The 22,838-nt window shown below is 33.9% G+C and overlaps 1 protein-coding gene across 1 annotated transcript in view; it reads left to right on the top strand.

Moving 5' to 3' along the window:
* Positions 1-3,259: 3,259 nt before the first annotated feature.
* The window catches only part of LOC113515297 (uncharacterized), a 220,175-nt gene continuing 200,596 nt past the window's right edge, over positions 3,260-22,838 (top strand). The window contains exon 1 of the mRNA XM_031908406.2: positions 3,260-3,441. The gene's annotated coding sequence lies outside the window, so the exon portion shown is untranslated. The remainder of the gene's footprint in view (positions 3,442-22,838) is intronic.

The following is a 22,838-nucleotide window of genomic DNA, read 5'->3' as shown; positions in this document are numbered from 1 at the left end:
CGAGGGCATAAGTGTGGTAGCCCACACTGTTTGTCCTGAGGAAGGAAGTTAACTGGCGATGATCCGCCGATGTGGGAACCACTACTCTGATTCCTAGTGAGGTTACCCTTGCATGGGTAAAGGATATGCGCTTTTCCTTCAGCGCAGCTGACACCCTGTTCCAGGCTGTCTTGTCCTGGATGATTATAGGCGGAGGAGGCCTAACTTTCCCCGCGTGATCGCGGTCGGTTTTATCGGCGTTAGCCGGAACGGGTGCGCCATCGTTGGCACGTTGGGTTTTAGGCGGGGGAGATCGCGCGCCCGCTTCGCGCGTTTGGTGCGCTTGGCACCCACAATTTGAAATTCCTCTTCCGAGGAGGAGGCAGTGTCGGAGGAGTCGCCTGTTTCGGCGACGGCGTTGGGAGCGTCTAGCTCCATTTCCGTTTCAGAGGAGGGGCGGTTGGGAGCAACCTCCTGAGGGGACATCGGCTCCGGGGTACTCACTAGGTGGTCCCCGGGAGAAGGTGGGTTAGAGGACAGCTCGTCGATGGCCTCTTGAAGGGAGGCCGCCGGCGAGGCAGGGGCGTCGTCATGTATCACATGTGCGCCCCTGCGCTCATCGAAAAATGCCTTTAAGAGGCCAGTTAAGAAATAATAAATATATTTACTTAAATACAAACTTATATACTTACATTCAAAATACATACATATCTGTATATAATAATACATATTATATAAAATACGGACAAGGGATGGGCAGCAGCGTCCCTCTTAAAATATCTTTAAAAGCCTAACTGCGGTTGCCAACCCACCAATCCAAGCGTGGCAAATACTGGCAAATCTCCTTTTACAGGGAAGGCTTATGTCCAGCAGTGGGTAGTTAATGGCTGAAATAATAATAATATAAAATATTATCTCTTCATATACAAAATGTGTATGTGTATGTAAACAGACATAATAATATTGACTATACTGCCATAAAGTGTCGAAAACTTATTTTACAGTCGACGTTTATATGCCAATGTCATGTCCGCTTGTTTAACTAGTTCCTAACTAGACTAACCATAAAACGGCGTAGTGAGTCATTTGCTACGAACTCGCTTGCAGTCGCTCACGGGGCGAGGTCATAATCGATTCAGCGCTTGTTTCCCATAATTTTCTCGAGTGCATAAGCTTTTTTATAGAAGAACTAGCGATCCAGCCCGGTTTTGCATCGGTTGATAGAGTTTTTGAAAATAATATATAACCTATATACATCATCGTCATCATTTCAGCCATTATCCGTCCACTGCTGGACATAAGCCTCCCCATAGACTGCCACAAAGAACGGTCCTGAGTCACCTGCATCCACTGACTACGTTACTTGATTATAATGTAGCTTCTTATATTTGAACGGCGTTTTAAAATAGTCCTCTACTAGAGGGAGAGTTTGTACAAATGTCGTTTGCTTGGGCACCTCTGTCCCATTCGTGTTTCTACCGTGAAGCAGTTGTGTTTGCATGGCTGTGTTTCAGTTTGAATGATGGGAAAGGACAGTGAATTTACAGGGTATAGAGGAATAACACCTGAGTCGTCAGGAATGGCAACGCATGGGAAGTATCATGGGCGAAATATAATACTCTGTTATGTCCATGGTACTGCTCATGTCTATATGGTTACCATTGCATTATCATCCACTAAAAATGTGGTAATTAGCTTCTACTGTAAACTTTCCCACAGGATTTAAATCGTATTTTGTTTATTTATTTATACTTTATTGTACACATTAGTAATATATACGAAATATGACAATGTAAATATACAAAGAGCTTAACTCTGCAAGAGTTCTCTTCCAGTAAATCGAAAGTGGAAAGGAGCGTCATTTAATTTCTTTGTGTCAGTCGACTAGACCCATATCATGACTTAACATACAAAAATCCCGTGTCACGACATTCGTTCACACCAATCTCCTAAACTGCTCAACCGATTTTAATGAAATTTTGTAAATTGAATGACGATATAGTTTTTATTTCGATAAGAAAAAAATAGATCCTGTAGATGGCAGTAGAAGCAAAACAACGTTTGATGGATGAGTCATAAAATTAAAGCAATCTCTAAAAGAAAAAGAAATAATAATTTTCAGGTTGTGTTCCATAGAAAAACATGATTTCAATCGTGAAAAAACCCAGTTATTTTGATTTAGAAACTCAAATCAAGAAATAAATCAAAGAAAAACTCAAAAAAAAAATTATTGATTTTAAAACCAAAATCAAATGGGACCAGACCGAAAGTATGTCCTTTCAGATAAAACATAAAATTTTCTAAATCAGTTTACAACTATATATATATATATATATATATATATATATATATATATATATATATATATATATATATATATATATATATATATATATAATAACACCGAATCGAGACACTCCTTTCTTTAAATTAGTTGAAAAGAGGTGGTTGTCATTCTACCTGTATGGAAAGTGGTAACCGTCGCCTATAGACATGAGCAGTACCATGGACATAACAGAGTATACTGTTTCGCCCATGATACCCCCCATGCGTTGCCATTCTTGAGGACTCAGAGGTGTTATTCCTCTATACCCAGTAAATTCACGCTATATCCCATCCTTCAAACCTAAACACAGCCATGCAAACACAACTGCTTCACGGTTGAAACACGAATGGGACAGAGGTACTCAAGCATTCGACTTTTGTACAGTCTCCTTCTCCATCCCATACAATACGTGTATACTAAATTGTATAAAAATTTGGCTAAGCCGTTAAGGTGTTATAAGGTAACAAACAAACAAACAAATTCACTTATTTATTATTAAGGAATGAAGCCATTTTTAGTTGTGGAGTAAAATTCTCTTTATTTATTTGTTGATACAAGGTTATTAAGTTTAAAATGAAGTTATAAATTAACATTTTAATTCGAATATGTCTGTGAAACATCTATGTGTCTTTTGTTTGACTTTGAAACAGAAATAGCGAGATTATTAATATTCATTTTGTCATCTTTGATCTCGTTTGTTCCTTTTCGAAGTAAAATAAATGTTCCACTCCGTAACTAGCTATTATGTGTCATGTACACTTATCAACTACATGATGGCATGTATGCTCATTTATTTATCTATTATTGTCATCTAACAATACTAGGATACCTTTAGGACTTCGCAAATACTTATAGATAAGAAGGCCGCGTATAGAAAATGTCATTATATTAAAGGACTAACGTGGGGTTGCCATCCTTACCCCACCTTCCATGGAGCCGGCTGTAAGTTCAGTTTAGTACTGTCAGTGATACCGCATCCGATGGTCGCGTATTTTTCGCGCCATTTCAAATCGCGCGGGTTCTAAATTCAAAATTTTCCTGTGTGCCAGTGTGAATAATATATATTTTTTTAAATTGAATAGCTTTTTGATTTATGAGTGCAGTGTTATAGTTTTTTGGATTGTAAAGATTCTAAAGTAAGTATTTGTGTTTTATTTTTGTAAATATAGTTCATTATTGTACTAAAATTTCTAAGAATGAAGGGATAAAAGTTAAAGATTCTTAAGATCAATATTCGAGTACTTGAAACAGTTTATTTTATAATTTTACCTTTTCCATATTAAATCTATCAAAATCGTTTCAGTTGTTTAGTTCTTAGATCAAAATGCCTAGTTTGTGACAAAATTGAAGTAGGTTTTTTTGTGGAAAAGTTTTATTTTATTTATTTATTTTACACTTTATTGCACTAAGTAAAAAAATGATAAATACAGTAAATATTAATGAGATGTGATACAAAAGCCGGCCTTACATGATGTATTATTGTTTAATGATAAGGTTAACAGCTTTTTTTGAGTATCTTGAGTGTCATTGTTGCATATATTGAATTTATCGCTTAATAAATTCAATTTGTTTCTAACCTATTTAATATAAATAAGTTGTCTTATTAAATTTTTAAACTAAAAAGGGGATATGTAATTTTTGCACATGCAATTTTTCGGAGTTGCGGATGCTCATGGGCGGCGGTAGTCACTTACCATCAGGCGAGCCGTATGATCGTTTGTCACTGTTTCTTTTTTAAAGTGACATGGTATTACTACTGTTGAGCAAAATATATTTTTTTTTAAACAGACAGACAGTCAGTTTAATGCTACTTACTAATGGTTTAATGTAACTAATATAGACGATATACAGATGTAGGCACTTTTTTTAGTTCTTCTCAAATGTTTTCTTTCCAAAGTAACAAGGAGATATATTCTTAAATTTTGTGAAAATTAGTTTCGACTTTAGTAAGCTTGGATTCTATTTCTATCTTTTCGGTCTAACCCAGTAACTATATGAACTTACAGATAAAATTACAAACGAATGGGCAGTGGAATGTGGGTGCTTGCATTATTGAACGTGACGGCCAAAGTTCACATAGCACAAGGTCTTGTCTTCGCCACACACGACACGACAAATCGCTGCGATTTTTTGTCTAATTTAAACTAACGATAAAACAAACCGCGGCCGTACATGCTACAATCTTTACACTTTATTCTTCGATTTAGTAGAAGAAATTGTTATATTACTTATTTAGTACAAAACTTTGTTATATACATTGATCAAACTGTTTTCACAACCTATCTGATAGACGATACGATAAATTGCTATGATGTATCTGTAAAATTTGATCTAGAATCATAACTCCACTTATAATGGGATTTTTTATACATTTCGCGTCATAATGATAAATCATAATAGATTTTCATGTATACTAGAATAAATATTATCATTATAATCAGTATAATGCAGAACAATATCGGGCCTAGGCTTCCATATATATATATATATATATATATATTATATAAAATAATATATATGTACAATGCAAAGAATGCTACTTGACCTTATTACTCCATCCCCCGGTATGTTTTATAAATGGGTGAAGATTGAATGAAACTGTTTCTGTAGTATCGGAATATGCTGGCAAAGTACAAATGAGAGATAATAAGTGAAGAACGGATAGCTCTTCGTTATAAATTCAACAAGAATTCACCATGATAGTTTCCAGGGAGAACCATCTACTCATAACCGTGATCTAATCCTGGTGAAAATGTCAAGATAACCCAGGTAAATTATCACAGTTTATCTAAGTGATCGTGTTAATTCTCCTCTGCCATAAACTATATGTATACCATGTATCGTGAAAATCTAAAATTTATTACACCATACTTTCGTTGTTTACGTGTATGCTTGTCGCACATTATGTATGTATAACTGAGATTTCTTCTCTCTCAATTCTAAAAGTTATCGATTCAATGACAGCTGATAAGGCGAGCCCACTGTCACTTTACGCTTAAATTCATTCGATAATTTATCTTTATAATGCGATTTTTCGTAACGATTAGTCGGAGCGTGTGTAGCCCGTATTAGGCATATTTAATTGTATATATGTATGTGGTAGTGGTTTGAAGAAATAGCAAATGATTGATTTATTACAAACACCAGATGTTGTGTGTATTTTTATACAAGCTGTCGGCGCGACTTCGTTCATTTTTACTTTGGCATCAGTCAATAATAACATAAAATTATCTATCCACTTACAACCTCTCTTTGGAATTAACTTTCAGTAGCAGTATTTCTGAACAGATATGACATCATAACCTTCTAGAAAAGAGCATATTCCTTTTTAAAGGACCTGTACTACACCTGCCATGCCTTGAGTGTTTTGGGTGACCATAGGCGGCGGTAGTCACTTACCATCAGGTGAGCCGCATGCTCGTTTGCCCCCTGTGTTGTAAAAAAATCACCCATTAAAAACCCAGACTCGAGCAAATTTCAAAACCCTTCCTTTACTAAGTTGAAACTGAGACCTCATTTACGTAAAGCGACTTGTGCCCACCACGGCACTAGAAAGATAGTCAAATGATCAGTGTACTAAATTCTAAAAAAAATGTTATCATAATCATATCAGGTAACTATCCACTGCTGAACATAGTCCCCTTTCTTGGGGGGGGGTTTTAAAAAAGTATAGTAAGCTGTGTATATTATCCACTACCTATGGGGAGGGACTAATGTTTCAGTTGAGGGACTCATGTTTGTGTTAATGTAGTAGAGTGTGTAGTTTGATTTTAATATATTTCTATATAAATATTAACAAGTGTTCAAGAGAAGCCTTCAAGGAACATCAATAGCGAGCCCGCTTTTGATCGTTCAAGTTTTCCAATCACGTAACTTTGGGGTCAGGTCGCTTCAACTTAATTATGTCTGAATTTACGGTGCCTGTACTTTAATAATAGAATAGAATATTAATTATTGGGGGGAAAGGGATTGTTAGTAATGGAGACTGAGAATCCCATTGCTGGCAATATACCCAACCAGGTCGACCTCCTCGCGGTTCCCCCTGGAAACTATCATGGTTAATTCCTGATGAATTCATCATGATGGGCTAACTGGCCTGTTTTCATTCTCATCGATCACCCTTCACTGGTGCTCCGCCAGCGTATCCCGTTAGCGCAGGCGGGGTTACCATACCATTTTCACCCATCAATAAAAAAAACAGTATCTATATATTGCCTCAATAAAAGATATATTATATATAATAATGAAATGAAGCACCGAATTGAAACGAATGGAGATATTTAACTGGCATAGGTGATATCGAAATGGGTGATGACATTTTCTTCGTGTGATCATCGATTTACAGAGAAACCAAATTACTTTTAGCTAATGTAATGATATGCGTAAGCTTCTGTAATTCTGAGATGATCTCGATTACTCTTTTTCAGCCAATTTAAAAGGTTTTTAATTCGACTATATTTTTTTCTTATTTTTTTATTTTTGTCATCTCATAGCTCCGTCACCTTTGGAAAATTCTATTTTTTTTATATCTAAAAGGATATATTTACAGATTGGTGCCTTAAATTTTTTATCAAAATTGGCCCAGTAGTTCAGTTTTTCAATCAAAACAACTGGTTTTGCTACCATTAACATCATATATAGAAAAGAGTATATTCCTTTTTAAAAGGCCGGCAGCACACCTGCAATGCCGCTGGTGTTGTGGGTGATCATGGGCGGCGGTAGTCACTTACCATCAGGTGAGCCGCATGCTCGTTTGCCCCCTGTGTTGTAAAAAAAAAGCATAGACAAAAGAATTACTTTATCCATTGTTCTATATGGTTTTATTTTACCTACATCTAATCATTTGCATAGTCTCCTGGCACTGAGCTCTGAGGAAAATACTTAGCGTAACGTAATCACTTATCTACCCCCGGTAACAGGGCGGAGGGTGCTAAATGAGTCAATCAAGATAATTCACCTCAACAACGCAGACGTTGCGTCTATACGGGATCTCAACTCGATGACAGCAATTACAATATCCTGTAATGTAGATAACTAGTAAATCGGCCCGGCTTCGTACAGGTATAAAAAAAAACAGATATTAAAAATAATATTATATAGCCTATGTTATTCGTTGAAAATGTACCGTAATAAATAAAATAAATGTGGTGAAATAATTTATAAAATGCATTGAGTAGTATTTGTGTTTATTCATAACAAAAAAAAAAACAGTCAAATATTTTCTCTTTATAATATGTACTAGTACAGATTAAGGTAAGGTTAAGGAAATAAGTCTACAGAAATGTTGCAATACATACAGTCTGTATTAATGTGGTTAAATTTATTTCTTCACTTTCCAAATTTTAACACAAACAATTAAATGATCTTTTCTCAAACATGCTTGGAAATATAAGCATTATTTTGATAATCTTCTTAGAGATATATCAAAATTGCCGTACTGGCCAGATACATGCGGGCAGCGGCCGGCAAAAGTTGTATGAAAATCCATATCTGTCGTGTTTTGCGGCCAGATAAATTACTATGTAAACTCATATCTGTCCTGTAATTTAAAAATGGAATGACCTTTTACTTCGAAACATGGCTACCAAGGAGGTAACTAATAAAAGGTATTATTTAAATTTCGAACTGGTTTGCAAATAGAAAGCTGTTTATTGAAAAAAAAAAACAAAGGAACATTATGGCGCGTGAAAAAATATTATTGTTCGTTATTCGTCATTGAACTTAAAAAGTAAAATTGTGTTTTTGATTTCCGCACATTGTTTGAGAAAAGTACTATACAAGCCTTGGTCACAACTAGGTATTGATGGACTTACTTATGTGTGCCTCGGCTACGCCTCGGCCCACATTTGCACGTTCGTCCATCAATGCCTCAGTTGCTGGTCGCTGCAGTAATGTACTATAAATATCCCTGATTAATTCATCACTAACATCTCAGTCATTATCTGCCCACTGCTGAGCATAGGCCTTCACCATAGACTGCCACAAGGAACGGTCCTGAGCCACCTGCATTCACCGACTGCTTGCAATGCATTTGAGGTCGTCACTCCATCTAGTGGAGGGTCGTCCTACAGTGCATTTACCTGTATGGCGTCGCTACTTAATAAATTTTCTTCCCCATCAGTTGTCGGATCTTTTGCATATGGGCAACCGATGTTCTTAAATATTTCGTTGTAAAAATGTATTATGTATCTAATAAATAAATAAATAGTTGTTCAAAATAGAGCCTTAATACCTTTGTAATAAAACACAGATTGCTATGTTCAAAATAAAGCGTTAATCCCTTTGTAATAAAACATAGATTGTTTACAATATTGGAGTCCGTCATTATTATTTTTCTCCCACCTTAGTTTAACGAATAAAAAAAAAGTACTGACTGAATGGAGGCGTGTGCGCGGACGCTTGCTCCTGTAAAATAAATGTAATTTGTGTGTTTTAAACTGTATGTGCCCTGAAGAACCTGTAAGAATTTGTGTGTGCGTGCATATAGGAGTTGAGGAAGAACTGCCGGTCACCTACAGCAGAAAAATTCACGAAGCCGATGCCAGGTTAGTCCTCCTCGACAGACAGACGCATGGGGGGTATCATGGGCGAAACAGTATACTCTGTTATGTTCATGGTACTGCTCATGTCGATAGGCGACGGTTACACTTTTCATCAGGTGGGGCGTCAGCTTGTTTGCCATTCTAAGTCGTATAAAAAAAAACAATGGTATATAATAATGTTTAAAAATAATATTATTTAATAATAATAATAATTATATTGGCCTTAAATCATAATTATAATTATCAGATTCAGAAACATGTTGGGTAACGTTTATATTTTATAAATTCCTTGATGCTATAGAAATTTCACTCGATAAGTCGGTTTCTAATTTACTTTTTGAAGACATTTTAACTGTTTGCAGTAGAACGCGGAATCGTGTGTGAACAATAGATATTCAAGATCATTATATTAGCTGTCATTTGTCCATCGCTGAACATAGATTTTCCCTATAAAAGAGTTTTTTACTAGTAGTTACCACGCTTGGTAGATGGGTTGGCAATCGTAGTTTGGCTTTTGGTGATATTTTAAGAGCCCATCCTTCGACTTTCAAGTTTCATTATTCGCCTAATAAGTTGACATATATATGACAACATAAGTAAATATGTGACATTCGATTTTGTTTTGTGTTCATAGCGTGGCACAATTAAATGAATTCTATATGCCAGATTCTGGTGAAAAGTGTAAACAATATTAAAATATTTATTAAGTTTTTCTTTTTATACAACTCAGAATGGCAAACAAGCTGACGGCCCACCTGATGGAAAGTGGTAACCGTCGCCTATAGACATGAACAGTACCATGGACATAATAGAGTATACTGTTTCGCCCATGATACCCCCCATGCGTTGCCATTCCTGAGAACTCAGGTGTTATTCCTCTGTACCCAGTAAATTCACGCCATATCCCATCCTTCAAATCGAAACACAGCCATGCAAACACAACTGCTTCACGGTTGAAACACGAATGGAACAGAGGTACCCAAGCAATCGACTTTTGTACAAAGTCTCCCTTTATTAAGTACCATCTTTTTACCACTTTTCAGACAAAATAAATTTATTTGTATTTGTCTCATACGACACTCACAGGTAAGGAAGGAATTTTATTTTACATTTATTACATGTCGGTGTGACGTCGTGACGTAATTTCGTCGAGTTTTCTTGTAGATACAAGTTGCAAGATTTGCAATTTAAAGAGTTTGAAGACGTTCTTAAACGACAAGAATACGACAAGAGCATGTCGAACACGTTTCTATAGAGTCCCATAGGGTACATTTTACGGTTTTATTAAGCTGATGTCTGTAGAAGAAGAAAGTTCTTTATTTGTCGGTATTCAAACAAGGAGATGCTCAATTTGTCTGTATTTGTGTGGTTATGCTTCTAAATGATTGTTATTAAATACACATATTATTTATTTTACACTTTATTGCACCAAGTAAAAAGAAATACAGTAAATATTAATGAAAAGTGATACAAAAGGCGGCCTTATCGCTAAGCAATCTCTTCTACCTTTGGGTAGAGGACATTAAGAAAAAGACAAAGGGTAGGTGGCGCACTATTATATAGATATTATCACATATATACACATATATATACACTACATATACACAACAAATATACACATAAACATACATATACTTAATAGCACACATACAACAGATTTGACATACACATTTGACAGTTCTAATCTAAAATTGTCCATTTTTTGTAATTGTTAATTTTTTGTTTGTTTGTCATCTTATTAGCCTTTAAATATTCTCTGCTAAACACAAGCCGCCCCCTTAGATTTTGCCAGTAGTTGCCACTTTTGGTAGGCGGCTTGGCAACCGCAGTTAAGCAGAGATGTTTTAATAGGGATGCTGCTGTCCATCCCTTGCCCTCTCTTAGTCGTCTCTTACGACATCCACGGGAAAGGAAGGGGTGGCCTATTCTATGACGGGACCACACGGTGAATTAGTGTTAGTTTCATATATTTTTTTTTGCAACAAAGTCCGTTTTTACTTATATTATAAATGTGAAAGTGAGTATGTTTGTTACTTCTTAGTGCTCTAACGGATTGAGCAATCACTATGAAACTTGGTATGCAGGTACTATATGGGATGGAAAAAGACAACCTTTTATTCAGATGACGCGAACAAAGTCGTGTGTGAAAGCTAGTAATAAAATATTCAGAGGGTTTGGTTGGATTATGATTGTAGTGGAAGTATTAGGTAGTTTTTTTTTTATGGGTGATAATGGTAAGGTAACCCCGCCTGCGCTAATGGGATACGCTGGCGGGGCACCAGTGAAGGGTGATCGATGACAATGAAAATAGGCCAGTTAGCCCATCATGATGAATCCATCAAGAATTAACCACGATAGTTTCCAGGGGGAACCGCGAGGAGGTCGACCTGGTTGGGTATATTGCTAGCAATGGGATTTTTAATCTCCATTACTAACAATCCCTTTCCCCCCAGTATCAGGCAGTTAGCCACTGTTCAATGATTTATGTGTCATAAAATGTCACATATGTCAATATGTGACAACAACACGTAAATGTGAAGAGTTTTGCCTGTGAGCAAGGGTTGTCACCTATTGAAGTTGAAACATTTATTATTATAATTTATTGCTTTTATTCTTAGTGGTAGTAATGGAAGTTTATGTATACATTTATTATATTAAAATACATTTTTTTTATTTCTCTTAAAATTTTTAAAACATTTTCTTAAAAAATAATTAAATAATTACAAGTGTAGCTGTTCTAAAACGACGCGCTTCCTGATGCCATTAAGAGACTACCGACTAAACCGTCTTTCAAAAAAAGCGTTCACGCTCACTTTTTATTTTTATCCGAGCAGTAAGTACTTTATATTATTCTCAATTTCGTGTATAATATAGTATATGTCATATATGTGTAAGTATATTTGTTATTTATATATATTTATTCGTTTATATATGTAACCTTAGTATGTATGTATATCAATAATTAGTATTACCGCATTCGAGTATTCTGACACTTCCCTATGGTTGACTGGGAGAGAATGCTTTTAGCATTAAATCCGCCATGTACACATATTTGTACTAATGAATATATAAAAAAAATACTTGCATACATTCGGAAATGGATTTTTATTTATGTAGATTAGCCAGTCCCAAATAACCATTATCGATGGCATAATTATAAGTTATTTTTATTTGGAAAACATAATTAAAATATTACGTTCTCCTTTTATATTAAATGCCAATCTAATCATATTAATTAAAAATCATGAAAATAATAAAAAATAATGTAAAAAAAAAATTGCTGTAAAACTAATAAAAATGCTCTTATTTTTTTTTTGACAATGGATCTGTTATTGTTAATAGAAAAACAGTATTTTTAATGTAAAGAAAAGCATTTTTTTATTTTTGCCTACTTGAGACAAGTGTCTCACATAAATACCTATTAGTTATAAAGGTTATTGAAATATCATGTCGACTCGACGGTTTGTATTAGGATTTAAAGGGGAATAAAAAATATAATTATAATAATCAGACATGTGACAGCCCTATCGACGGTGTATCGTGTTGCATGCATATTGACGTATTTATTGTGTTTCTTGTACGAATTACGGTTTGGATTTTATGTATTTGATTTAGTGACACATATATCGCAAATAGGAATTCGTAATATCCCATTGCTTCGCCCGTACATAAAGTAACCTATGTGATAATTTAGTATATAATCTACCCAAATTTAAATTACTACAAATGTAATTCAAATCTGTTTAGTACAGGTTTTCGTGAAAGAGAGAGAGCTCTCTCTCTCTTCATCATTCATCTATCCTTACAGAATTTTCACATTTATAATATAAATCGTCGTGTAGTCCTGGCATAGAATAACCAGAATTACCAGAGGGAGACTGTACAAAAGATTACTTGGGTACTTCTGTCCCATTCGTGTTTCTACCGTGAAGCAGTTGTGTTTGCATTGCTGTGTTTCAGTCTGAAGGGTGGGATATGGCGTGAATTTACAGGGTACAGAGGAATAACACCTGAGTCCTCAGGAATGGCAACGCATGGGGGAAACAGTATACTCTGTTATGTTCATGGTACTGCTCATGTCTATAGGCGACGGTTACCACTTTCCATCAGGTGGCGTCAGCTTGTTTGCCATTCTAAGTTGTATAAAAAAAAACCTACTCCTTCCTTACCCGTGGGTACCGTAAGAGTCGACTAAGGGAGGGCGATGGATGGGCAGCAGCGTCCCTCTTAAAACATCTCTAAAAGCCTAACTGCGTTTGTCAATGCGTCTGCCAAGCGTGTCAACTATTGGCAAAACTTCCTTTGTGGGAAAGGCTTATGCCCAGCAGTGGACAGTTAATGGCTGAAATAATAATAATAAAAAAAAAATAGGATGGATATTATACCATAGATATGTCAACTAAACAATGTTTTTCCACGCACACAGTGATACCGGACGCGTGGCCCGTACACGTCACTGGCACAATACAGACACGTGTTTCACGTCCTTTATAACGCCAGCTTTGTTTTCACCTGTGTCGAGTTGTGAATGCAAGAGATATAGCGGAATGTATTAAGCGTTTAGTTTCCGCGTACGTCATAAATGCTTGTATGTACCATGACGTGTGAATAAAGTTTTAAACGAAGAGACGCGCAATCAGCTGACGCGTATTTTCAATTTTATTTATTTATTTATTTTCAATGGACTTTAGAAAAGTAAAGGGCAAATCAAATCGGTTGTATTTTTTGAATGTATATTATCTCTTGATACTATAATTTATAAACAGATTTGGAAAATTCTTTTTTTTATTTGAAAGGATATATTCTTAAATTGAGTCCATAGAAATTTTATCAAAATCGGTTCAGGGGTTTAGTTTTTAAATCAAAATAATTTGTCATAATTGAAGTCAATGTTTTTTTTATGGGACAAAATTTCAAGTTATGAATCTAAAAGTAATACAACATTGTAGTGTCTGTGTGTATATTTGTGAGTGCGTGGTTGCGTGCGTGCGTGCGTGTTTACGTGTGCGTGTGCGTACTAGTAACATCACAACTTGTCTGTATACATAAACACACATGTTACGCGGCCGATGCCAATCCTGAACCGTTTTTACACAATTCTTTTTTACAATCGATTAGTTTTGCTACTTACTGGTAAGTCCAAGGATCTTTGTGTCTACTTAAGGTCAAAAAGACACGCGAAGTATTATATAAATAGTCGCGATATCTATGTAATTGCATGTCTATGTCCTTCTACTATCATAAAAGCGAAAGTTTGTGAGGTTCTATATATGGATGCGTATCTGTTACTCTTTCACGCAAAAACTACTAAACGAATTTTGATGAAATTTGGTACATCATCACCAACATATCAGCCTTTAATTCTTCACTGCTGGATATGTCTCCCCCTTGGGATTTTGCTAGCAACTGCCACGTTTGACAGGTGGATTGGCAACCGCAGTTAGGCTTTGGAGATGTTTTAAGAGGGACGCTGCCGACCATCTTTCGCCCTTCATTAGTCGCCTCTTACGACACCCACGGAAAAGGAAGGGGTAGTCCATTCTATGTTGGGATCACACGGCAATTTGGTACACGGGTACCTACACGTCTTAAATTAGAATGTAGCATTTTTTATGTATTGATTCACGTAGGTGAAGTCGAGTAAAACAACTAATTGCCAGAGGTATTTAAACTATACAAAATGCAAATAATTTATTAATAACACCACGGAATTCCAAACGTGTACATATGTCACAAATGTGACAAAATGTGTCAAGCTACAAACGTGACAATGATCTCATATACAAGGGCGGGTAGCCCATTAATATTCCTATGTAAGTAACTAATGGGTTCGAGTTAATGTAAAATGAACAAAGCTGTATGATGATGTCATTTGTCGACGTTGATTGGTCGACATAATAAAAGGACTAGAGAGCTAATTTGTTTTAGTGCTATCGCATATTAATTAATACCCATGATAACACACATGGGACATTTAATAAATGAAATTAAGCCAATTATAAGGCGATAATGGCAATCGAAATTATAATAGAGGGATTTTAATTATATTTGAGTGTAAAATAAAGAATAAACAATACTTAAATTAATTAAGGAATTATATAAAAAAAATATAAAAAACACTACTAGGAATAAAAAGAAATAAATAAATTATATAATATATCTATACATTTTTCAATCTATTATAGCAACTTGAAATTTCAATCAATCAAAAATAGCAATTTAAACTTCTCCCATTCCCAATAAGAGAAGAAAAAGAAGACAGAAAATAATTTCAGTTTTTCAAGAAATTCTATTACATAACTTCTATTATTAAAACTGCGTTAGTCATAGTATATGAATGCTTTTACATATTTCCTATAAGGGCACATGTAATGAAACTATACGCGAAGATCTCGAATCCAAAATGTTTAAACCGCTTCCTTGGCACCTATTTCTTATTGTATTATCTGTGCTTGGCGCACACTGTCTAATAAAAGTTTTTTACATTTGAAATAGATATATATTTTTGCCAGTCTGTGTTTTTTTCTGGTATTACGTAATAAAACTGTATGAAACTGTACAAAAACAAAACTGTACCAAACTGTATGCTGTTTCCACAATTGTGATGTTGAAAGATCTAATTGGTCTATGTTTTATTTTGATACGCTATCTAGAAATTGTCTAATTAGTTTTCCTACTAAAATCTACGCCTATATAATTGTATGAAAAATGTAGGAAAACCTCGGCAGGGAGCTCTTTCCACAGCCTGAGTTGAATGTTTGTATATAAAAAAAAAAATTAATATAATAATATAACAAAATGTCGTTTCTGCTTTCCACTGTAACCTATCACCCCATTTTTTTATCGGGATAAAATTTTATCCTATCGCTCGAGTTGGAACAATCATACACGTTTATAAAATTTCATTAAAATCGGTTGAGCGGTTTCGGAGATTAGTGAACTAACATCGTTACACAGGAACTGCATTATTTTAGATTATGCTATACTGGCTGTATCCCGCAGCTTTATCCGCGTGAATCAGTATACAAAGTATCCTATATACTAATTTGAGATATAACCTACCTATGTTTCAAATTTTATCAAAATCCGTTCAGTAGTTTTTGCGTGAAAGAGTAACAAACATCCATCGATCCTTCTGTCTATACATACATTATTACAAACTTTCGCATTTATAATATTAAATAAGATATACATATACATACGTACGTACAGTAGCAAAACAACTCTGTATCGATTTCTTAATCCACATGGGTAAATATACATTACTTACTCTCGGAATATTCCCTCTGGGCCGCCAACAGCATTAACAGTTAGGATTAGAAGTAACTCTTAACACAGCTAAAATATCGAAGTTGCTCTTTTTATAACATTTCATATACGATTTCACTTTATAAATTAATGTAATCTTAATAAATTAATAGATAGATAGATAGATACTCTTTATTGTTTCCTCCAAAAGATTACAATAGTAAACTTATTATAAATATAAATAATTACAAGAAATAATCACAATGAGAAAACAATGGGCGACCTTATCGCTAAGAGCGATCACTTCCAGGCAACCTTTGGATGGAGAGGAGTAATTATAAACAATTAGGTGGGAGGCACGATGAAAAATTTTGTTAGTTCTAAATATGGGAGATGTGATACATATAATAATATAAATATTATCCCTACTCATTATTATATTAATATATCTAACCTATCTAGAAAGAAATGACAAATTTGTTGATCATTAATTTGAGATCGAAATAAATTTTAGTTAAAATATTTACTTAGATAAATACCAGAGGGAGACTTTGTACAAAAGTCGATTGCTTGGATACCTCTGTCCCATTCGTGTTTCTACCGTGAAGCAGTTGTGTTTGCATAGCTATGTTTCGGTTTAAAGGATGGGATATGGCGTGAATTTACAGGGTACAGAGGAATAACACCTGAGTCCTCAGGAATGGCAACGCATGGGGGGTATTCATGGGCGAAACAGTATACTCTGTTATGTCCATGGTACTGCTCATGTCTATAGGCGACGGTTACCACTTTCCATTAAGTGGGCCGTCAGCATGTTTGCCATTCTAAGTCGTATAAAAAAATTAAATATCTTTTTTTTTATCCTTACAACACAGGGGATAAGCATGCGGCTCACCTGATGGTAAGTGACTACCGCTGCCCATGATCACCCACAACACCAGCGGTATTGCAGGTGTGCTGCCGGCCTTTTAAAAAGGAATATGCTCCTTTTTTAAAGGTTTTGATGTCATATCGGTTCGGAAATACTGCTGCTGGAAGTTGATTCCAAACCAAAGAGTCATTTAATATCATTTCTCATAGTAAAATTTACTTGTCTTTTGAACAAAAGATAAGCCTATATCTTTGCTAACAAGTATCTATAACCAATTCTTTTTTGTAAGTGCAATAATAAATATTATAATATTTTGTTGTAAAATTTACAACAATTTACATCAGAAATTAAGTACAAAATGGCGGCTTAAATATAACGATATCTGAGTAAAGCGTAAAAGAGCCAGCCAGTAGTAAAAACGCTATGTTTTTACGACAGGGTCTGTGCGTAATACAATATTGATATGTTTAATTTTTAAGTACACCTTCTTGCTTGAACTTCAGAGTTATTTCTGGGTAATGAATGTTATATCGGGATTTTTTTTATTTCGTATAATAAAAATTGCGTTTATTGCTATGCGTGGATTCTGGTCTAGTGGCGTACTACATTGACTTACAAATTTCAAAGATCGGGTTCAAAAAAAATTATTCTATTTAAAACAGCAAACAAGCTGGTGAACATTCCACACTGATGGAAATTAATGAGAACACCATATATGAACAGCACTATGGGCATATCATAGTGTACTGTGACGCCAGCGATAGATCTATCGTAAAAGATATGACATAGAACAAATCAAATAAATAATTAAAGTTGTTACGTTGCAAAAAAGTAGCGATAAAAAGAATCACTAAAATATGTTCCGAATTGTCGAAGATGATGATGCACACAGAAATATACGTAAATTAAATAAAAATATATTAAGTTAAGATTATATATATAATAATAATAATATATTTATTTATTTATGTCTCCTCACAAACAACTTAAATTTACACATAGGTATTTAGAATAAAATAAAATTAAAATAATATGGAACTCTGCTGTGAGGAGCTGGTGTCTGTAATAAGTTAAGACCTGTAGTACAGATCACCAGGCCCCCTACCGATATATGTTTAAATAATAATTAAACAAAATGCATTCCACTGAAATTACACAATCCAAAGATAAAAAAAAAACAATAAAGTTAATATTGAAAAAAAAATATGTTTTTGTGTGCGTGTGCGTGTGCATGTGTGTGTGTATAATCTATATATTTATATATATATATACATATATATATATATATATATATATATATATATATATATATATATATATGTATATAAATTAATTAAGAAACTCCTCCTCGAATATAAATATCACATTTAATATCTTTCATTATGAGAAAATGATGAGATATTTGTCTGACTGGTAAATAATGGTTTCTATAGAATAAAAGTATAAAGGAATGGACTGGGGCGGTAGTAGTCGAGAATCACTACACTAACAGCATATGGGTCACTGAATTACTGGAACAAATTATATATTGGCTGGCTATAGTAAAAATACTTAATACGTTTTTTTTTATTTATGGTCTAGGGCGATCTGTATTGATTTATTTACTCTTTATTGCACCACTTAAAGAATAATACAAAGATAAATATATAATGTGTTATTATAAATATATATATATATATATATATATATATATATATATATATATAATAATAATAATAATATAAGCCTTTATTCAGACATTTTTTTTTTTAAAAACAACGTATTAACAACTTATTATTTAATTGCTGTTGTCTGTTTGCTTATTAGCAAAGGCCTCCTCCAACTGTCTCCAATGGTCTCTATTACTAGCAATTCTTGTCCAAATACACCCTGCTTCAGCCCTAATGTCATCTACCCATCTTCTATGTGGTCTTCCTCTTCTCCTTTTTTTGTCTTTCGTGTACCAAAACATTATCTTTTTACTCCATTTATCTCTCCCTCTAATTGTATGCCCTGCCCATTTCCATTTAAGTTTTTTAACTGTGACTGTAACATCTTTAGTTTTTATGTGTTTTTTAATTGTGCTAGTTCTAATTCTGTCTGATAATCTTATCCCCATCATACTTCTTTCCATGGCATTCTGGCAATTTTGTAGTTTTTTAAAGTGGGATTTGGTAAGAGCCCAGGTTTGGCAACCATATGTAAGAACTGGTAAAATACAGGTTTCAAATAGTTTACCTTTTAAGGCTGTGTTTGTCATTTTGCTTTTAAGTATTTCCTTTAGACTCCAAAATCGTTTCCAGGCATTTCCTATACGTTTTTCAATCTCCTTTGTAGTTAAGTCTGTTGGTGAAATTATTTGACCCAAATATACATACTCATCTACATATTCAATTTTTTTGTTGTTGATGCAGATAGTTTCCCCTTTTTTCCCATTTGTCATAATTTTTGTTTTTTCTTTGTTCATAACCAAACCTACTTTTCGGCTTTCTTTATCTAATTCATTAAGCATTACTTGTAGATTGTCTCTTGTTGGGGAAAATAAAATTAAATCGTCGGCGAATCTCAGATGTGACAGGTATTCCCCGTTCATTAATAGTCCATACTCATCCCAATTTAGTTGACGAAAGATCTCTTCTAATACTGCAGTGAAAAGTTTAGGTGATATGGGGTCACCCTGCCTTACTCCCCTTTCTATTTTGAATTCCTTTCCTTCTTTTTCTAGCTTTACTTTTGCTTTACTGTTTCCATATATGTTCTTCAATATTCTGATGTATTTAATATCATATATATATATATATATATATATATATATATATATATATATATATATATATATATATATATTGTTTATTTTTTTATAACTGTCAATTCATAACTTCGTCAGTTATATAATTAATTATGTAAAAGGATGTCCTTTTAAGAGACTGACTAAAACAATTTTTATTAAAATCGGTCGAGTTGTTTAGTTTTTAAATGAAAATAATTTGTTTTGATATAACTGAAGTCTATTTTCTTATGGAGCACTTATTTCGATAAAATTTCTATGCAATCAGTCTAAATGTATATCCTTTCAGATACAAAAATATTTATAAATGACGGAGTTATGAGGAAAAAAACTATAAAAATATTACAACTAACCGATTTGAGAACCTTGTCCTTTTTGAAGGCGGATAACAAAATAGAAGTAAACCTTTTTGCTAAAAAAACACATTAGAATCAGTATAACATATGCTTAGGAATCGTGAAAAATGTGCAGAGCACCTATTTTTTAAGTCGGTTTAAAATGTGAAATACGGTTATAATGAACGTATCCAAAAGAAGTAAGAACCTAAGCAGATTAATTTTAATAACAGTGAAAGCTTTGTATTTTTTTAGAAAATAGGGAAAAGGTCCGTTGTGACTTTATTGTTCAAGCCGGTATCAAGTGTTTCGGATTATTTCATTGCCTGTTGTTAATTTACATTTATAAAACCCTTCTGTTTTATTGTTTCTTTTTTAATGAAATGATAACTTTTTTTCTTTCCTTTTTTTTTCTTTTCACATTTAAAAATAGTTCATGTTTGGGCATGTGTGCGTAGGTTTGCCCTTACCGATTAGGTAGTTCCAAGTTTATTTTACTGAATTTGCAGTAATAACGAATTTGTTGTTGTTTTAAATATAATTTTTAATATTGCAACTAAACTATATAAATTTACAATATTTTGAATATATATATGAAAGAGGTGACGGTATATAATGCAATTCAATTGTAACGAATGACGTGACTGTGGCTGCTGATTAGTGGGTCGTCGCAATTTGCTTCACACTTCACGTTCCTTTCAGCAACCATAGGTTGTGCGGTAACAAACATCATACCAGCCGTTAAATGTCCACTGCTGGACATAGGCCTCCTCCATAGACTGCCATAAGGAACGGACATTTAAGAATAGTTATCTGGGATTTTTTTTCTAAACGTACTTACATTTATTAAGTGCTTTTGACATTTTTTCAATCGACTTCAAAAAAAGAAGGTTCTCGATTCGGTTGAATATTTTTGGTTTTATGATTTTTACCTAGTAACTTCGTCAGTTCTAAACCGAATTGGAAAATTATTGGATCGGTTTTATAGAATTTTTTTTAACATCGGTCTAGTAGTTTAATTTTTAGATTAAAAAAATCAAATTTATCACAATTAAAATGTCGGTTTTATATGGGAGACAATCTTTAATTATTAATGGGTGAATTTATATATATATATATATATATATATATATATATATATATATATATATATATATATATATATATATATATATATATATATATATATATATATAAACATATGCATGCTATTATAAATATGGCGAAACATACTGTACATTAAAAAACAAACTGTAACGTCATATTATCTGTTTCTGGCTAATAAATTATTATTATTATTTCTCACTGTCTACCCTACAAAGAATTTAGCGTGATGATAGATAAAAATAAAGGCAGTAAAAATAGATTCAAAGTCTGTTAAACTCGGTACATGTTTTAACCTTTTTAGTTAACACGTCAATGACACAAATACGAGTCTCCACGCCCAGTTCGCGTGATAGCGGCTTGACATGATATGTTACCTGTCTACCTAGGTATAAGCTAGGTAAGACACTTTATTATAATATTAGCCTCTAGGGTGTCTAGGGAGGAAAGGGATTGCTAAAAATAGGGACAAGTGACCCCATTGCTTCTTCCACGCGTTTCCCCCTGGAAACCATATTGGTTATTTTTTTACGAATTAGTCACTACGGGAAAAATACATCGATAGTGCAAGCTTGGTTATCATTCCAATGATCTGTTTGAATTTATTGTATTGAAATATGAATTTTAAATTTCCAACTAGAGGGAATTCACACGAATGAACTCTCAGGTAAAAACTATTGAATTTTTATACGTTGAATTTTTTGTGTAATATATGTTCGCTACCACTGCCTTCGAACGCTTTCTATTTTTACCTAATGGTTAGCTGGTAGAGAATGCTATACGGTGTTAAGCTCGCCATTTGTAAATATTTATTGTGCAATAAAGTATAAATAAATGAATACATACGAGTATAATACTTAGAAGGGCAAACAAGCTGACAGCCACCTGATGGAAAGTGGCAGTCGCTATGTACGTGAATATATATATATATATATATATATATATATATATATATATATATATATATATATATATATATATATATATATATATACATATACATACATATGTTATTGCAACTATGGTATTCTTCATGTATTGCCATTTCTGAGGACTACAGTATAATAGGAAGGAGTTGGTGTCGTGTCGTATTAAGAGGTGAAGAAACTCGCTGAAAATCGTATGGAGTTGAAAGAGCTCCACGAACAAGAGCGCAGCACTATTCTGTGTCCTATAATTTAAAGTACCATATTTCATTCTTCAAACTGAAATAAAGCCACAGCTATTCAGCGATGAACGATGATCCCACAAGTAACACCCAAAATAAACAGGACTTTATTAATTTCACGTGCTTCAAGTTATGGGGGTAGCTATTTGCCTGTGGGGTATTTGATCAAATCACCACACACAGTGGGAGCTCAAACAATTATCGCTTTTCAGAATTCACTCCGGGTCGTATATTGTTTTATAAAGGGGTCCAAATCATATTATAATGGAATTTTACCATTTATCTTATTTTGAGCGTATTGAAGTGTTTGTTATAGCATGTTATTTATTTATTTTATTTACCAAAGAAGGGTGTTTGAAAGCGATTTTTTTGTATATTTTATTTTTATACCACTGAGGTGGCAATCAAGCATACGGCCCACCTGATGTCTATGAACGCCTGCAATACCAGAGGTATTACGTGCTCGTTGCCGACCCTGAAGAAACCTCTTTATCCCCC

This window comes from Galleria mellonella, unplaced genomic scaffold (genome assembly GCF_026898425.1).
Source record: "Galleria mellonella isolate WM207_F2 unplaced genomic scaffold, CSIRO_AGI_GalMel_v1 utg146, whole genome shotgun sequence".
Classification (NCBI taxonomy): Eukaryota; Metazoa; Arthropoda; class Insecta; order Lepidoptera; family Pyralidae; genus Galleria; species Galleria mellonella.
Note: the sequence above shows the minus strand (reverse complement) of the source record. Positions and strands in the feature narration are given on the sequence as shown.